We start from the raw sequence: 4,770 nt of genomic DNA on the forward strand, positions 1-4,770 counted from the left end.
TAATGTCCTCCAGGGTCACCCACTTTGAATAATATTGCCTGAGTTCCTTGTTTTTCAATGCTGTGTAGTATTCCATTGTGTGGATATACCACAGCTTCTCTATCCATTCGTTTGTTGATGGGCCCTTAGGCTGCTTCCAACTCTTTGCTATTGTAAACAAAGCTGCAATAAACACGGGTGTTAAGGTGAGAGTTTTAAGATTGAAAACTTAAGTGTGTATTATTAATAGGCTGGAAATTAATGTCAACTAGCATTTAAAGCTTGCCACACACCCTGTAGGGTAGGCGTCCAACCATCAAGTAACCCTTTCTGACGTTTATCATTGATAAAAGCCTCAAAGTCTCCGGGGTGATAGGCTGTTTTCTCCATCGGCTTGTATGGGAACTGGCACAAAGCCCAGTATTAACGTGCTCTGTAGCCCGAAGGTTGACAGCTGACCTAGGACTCTAGAAGAACAACTTTCCAGACGCACTTTTTCTACCCGCAACTCCTCAACCTTTGCCTTTCCCACAGTAGGAGCGATTTAAGTGTTGGTGTTTTTCTTTCAGAGAGACTCTGCACGGCAGGCTTTAAAAGAGAAAGACAGGAAGACTAAGAATTTTGGGGTTGGTAAGAGCCATAATCAGCGGCAGGACACCTCCGAGAAGCGTCGAGGAACAGGCGGTATCAGTCACCGCAGACACAAACACGCTCACGCCAACCGCTCGGCTCGCCCGCCCCAACTGCCCGCCCTGGCCCCGACACGTGACGCGGAGCGGCGCGCTCCGGCCGCGGCTCTGATTGGTGGACGTGCCAGCGTGAGGTTTGATGGGAAGGAGTTGGCCCGGCCCGTCGCTCTGTCAGTGGCTGCGGCTGCCTGTTCGGGAGGCTGGCTGCGCGGTGGCTGCCGAGGCTGGCAGGGGGCACGTCAGCGCCGGGCATAGCCCGCTTCTCGCAGGTACAGTGCTCAGTTGGGAGGGTTTGGCGGGGGGGAGGCACCCTCAGCTTACTCCTGGGACACATGCTCCCAGTTCTCCTGTTTGCCTCTCCCGGGTACCCCGCCCCACAATCGAGTGGCCTAATAGCTTGTGGCGGCTGCTATTCAATTCCCGCGGTGGCCCGCGCTGATCCATCCACGCCGGCTCGTCGCTTTGATTTCCCAGCACAATGGGAGGATAGCCCTGGAGCTCTAGCGACCCTTCTTATCCTTCCTGGGTGGTGTTTTCCCAGCCCTGTCTTGGAGCTCCCTGAGACTGACTAGATTTGAGTTGAGCATCTGTGTCGAGGCGATGGGTAGGGAGATTCCTCACTAACAGATTCTATGCCATGTAGTCATCCTGGGTGCCCTAGACACTTCTTATTCAGAGTTATGCGTAGGCGCCACAAATTGGAAAGATCCAGAGGCACTGAAAACTGTCAGTGTCATGCTGCTCGCCTTTGGTGTGTGGGCGTGGATTAATGCTGGTTAGAGAAGTATTTCTGCAATTAATTTGAGGGAAAGTGAACAGTGTGAGGGGTGGAGAAAAAGGCAAGGATGTGTAGGTGTGGCAAGAAAGGAGCAAAAATTACGCTAGATAGTTCTTCAAGACGGTGGCAATGGAGAGTTGGGATTGGTGAACTCAATTTTGCTGTTGGTGTTCTTACAGTAGAAAGAGCTGTGACTCACTGTTGTTTGACTGCCTGTGGTTCCCAGTGTCTTGTTTCTTCTTTTTCTGGCCTGGGTGTTAACCATTGACAACACTGACCATGAACAGCAGCTTCAGGCGTGTGTTCAAACTGTTGGGGAGTGCTAATCCCTTGTCCTCAGCAGAACCCATAGTTCATTTCTTGGAGGACCAAGTTGATTTTGATCACATGTTCTTAAAGCAAGAGTCGTGCTTTTCCAGTTAGAATTGTAAAGTTTTCTGTCATCTATTGAAATCAGCCCAGTAATGTTTTAAAGTGTTGCTCTGTTATTGACTTGGAGATGAATATAAAGGAAGACGTCATATGACGATTAAACAGGCTTGGTTGTAAATAGGAATCTTAGTAAGTAGTATTTAGAGTAAAAATTTACAATTAATCAAGAACTTTATTTTTAGGCAATAAATGTGGTGGCTTGGGATAGTTAGGAATCATTCTTTTTCAATAAGAACATTTGAGAGTTTATAATAAATTACCTTTAATCTTGAGTGGTGTAATATGAATGTACTACTGTTGGTAATTGAATATTTTCCTCTTATGCTTCACGCTTGTCAAATTAAGCATATAATGAAACTTCTTTTGCTCTTTCCCCTCCAAAGCACACAAGTTTTCTTTTAGTTGATGACTCTATGTTTTATATTAGAGAAGATGAGAATAATGCCATTTCAATTAAACTATCAACTGTGATTTTACTTCTCAGTTTTAAAATTATGAAACAAGTGCTTTTTAAAAAGAGGTTGAAAGAGATGTGTTTTCCATAAGAAGCCTTTGTCTGTACTTAACCTGTGTCTTGTTCATAATAATACCAATAGCTATCATTTATCAGACATTTACTGATGGACCTGGCTAAGTAATGTATAATTTTATCTGTATTGTCATCATTTTGCAGATGTTGAAACTGTGGTTTAAAGTATTTAAGTAATGTGCCTAGATCAGGTATATGATGGAACCATACTTTGAATCCAAACCTATTTTACTCCAAAACCAGACTTTATTTGGCTGTTGTTTTAATGTGAACTGAATATTTATTTAAGAGTAATGGTCCCTGAGATTTTAAATTCTTATACTCAAACCGGAGCATGAATAACAGTTAATAGAAAACATTCAGATAACATAGTGGGCTTTTTTAGATGTACCCAGCTCTTAAGGTCATGGCAAATACCACTGTGATGTCAGAGTGGAAAGAGACTCTCACTTGTACATGCTCATAGAAGAGTTCTTGGGGACAAGCCACTTGATAGTGAGCCATCACTATACTCAAGGCCAAGCAAATTGTTCTGTGCTTTACAGAAGGAATGCTAGAGTGGTTTCTTGTATGCTTATCAGATGTTCAAAAAGAAGCAGAGATGAGTTGGAAAAAAAGATAATGACTTGTATTGAAGAATTATCTGTCAGTTGCTATGGTAAATACTCCAGAATACAGTGAGTCATTTAAGCCTTTCAACATGTAGAAGGTATTTTAACTCTTTTACAGATGAGGACATTGAATCACACAGGGGCTAAGTAACTTGTTTGCCCAAAATTTCATAATACATAGTGAGCCGTAGCACTTGGATGGAAAAAGAAGGAACTGTAGCTGAGCTTAGAAGATATATGCAGTTGAAAGGGTGGAGAAACAGTTGGTGTTACTTTGTTTTCATATCTGTTGCGAAGTACCACCCCATTATATATGTATTATAATGTAACACATACCAGAAATTGATGGAAAAACTATTACAACAGTGAGGGTTGGTTGTATTTTTATTATGACTCTGTAAACGTGGGTATAGTATTTTCCTAATTTCTCTAATCTTGCTATAGGGAACAGATTTGAAAGCATAATCTTTGACTTCAGGGATCTTAGAAGTAAACCATAGTTTGTTTCATTAACATCCAAACAGTTTTCCAAGTAAATACTTGATGTAAAAATTAGTATTATGATACTACATGTATACTTTGTTACTTTTAAAAGAAGTGACAGGCATTAAACCAGTAAAGGCAGTGCTTGTAGTGTTGTTATTGTTGTTGGGTGCCATAATGTCAGTGAGTATGACTCTTAGTGACCCCAGTAACAAATCTGAACACTGTCCTATCCTATACCATCCTCAACGTCTCTGACGAACTTGAGTGTATTGCCACAGTTGTTGTGCTAGTTCATGTGGTTGAGGGCCTTCCTCTTTATTGCTGACCCCCCAACCCCCTTTCCAAGCATGATGTCCCTTTCTAAGGATGTCCAGTGTATGTGAGAAGAAGCTTTACCATCCTTGCCTTTAAAGAACTGTAGTATACTCTGACTGTACTGAGAAAGTACTGGACAATAAATCAGTTCTAAATGAAAATGTAATCAAATGAGGAATTAAGTTATGTGGTACACTACAAGTACACCATCTCTTAGAAGTCTCTTTCTACTTTAGAAACTCCGTTTACCAACTCTTGGAGAATGTCATAGGTACTTTTGTATATTTTTACCTAAGTATTCCAATCTACTCTATATAAAGCAAATTTCTAATTTGTGTATTGTTGGGTATGACTGCTTGCTCTGCCTTTTTCTAGTCAAAGTTAAATGCTAAGCTTTAATTTGTTACTTTATATATTTGAGACCTTAGCAACTATTTCACTTCTAATTTAAGTTAATGGGAGATTTATGCTATTATATTGTATGTACTAATAAAATAAATGTAAAATGTTTGTATTAAGACTCCTTAGAAGTAAGTAGTATCTTTGTTATTAATTTGAAATACAAAGAATTATTTTTATAGTTATAGATATTATAGTTATATACTTGGAGAGAGAAAATTATCCAAACAAAATGTATAGCTCAGTTGTATACAAAATACTGTTCTAGAGTTCTTTTTCTTCTTACCTTTCTTGGTGATTTATTATCCTACAGATGTTTTCAGGTCTACTTAATGTCTTGGCTCATAGAAGTTTTTATTTTTATTAATTAAAATCCCTGGAGTCTGTATTTTAAAAATTTGATATTGACCAATATTGGAGCATTATTAATATTTAGTTTACAATGTAAATAAGACTTGAGATATTCACTATCTTTGGAAATGTAAGGATTTTTAAAAATAGCTCTCTCTCTCTCTCTGTATATGTTGTTGTTAAGTACCATTGAGTTGGAAC

The 4,770-nt window shown here is 39.9% G+C and overlaps 1 protein-coding gene across 1 annotated transcript in view; it reads left to right on the forward strand.

The window, feature by feature from the left end:
- Positions 1-822: 822 nt before the first annotated feature.
- The window catches only part of KIAA1715 (KIAA1715 ortholog), a 112,411-nt gene continuing 108,463 nt past the window's right edge, over positions 823-4,770 (forward strand). The window contains exon 1 of the mRNA XM_006878810.1: positions 823-937. The gene's annotated coding sequence lies outside the window, so the exon portion shown is untranslated. The remainder of the gene's footprint in view (positions 938-4,770) is intronic.

This window comes from Elephantulus edwardii, unplaced genomic scaffold, assembly GCF_000299155.1.
Source record: "Elephantulus edwardii isolate Elephantulus edwardi_28Jun2011 unplaced genomic scaffold, EleEdw1.0 scaffold00001, whole genome shotgun sequence".
Classification (NCBI taxonomy): Eukaryota; Metazoa; Chordata; class Mammalia; order Macroscelidea; family Macroscelididae; genus Elephantulus; species Elephantulus edwardii.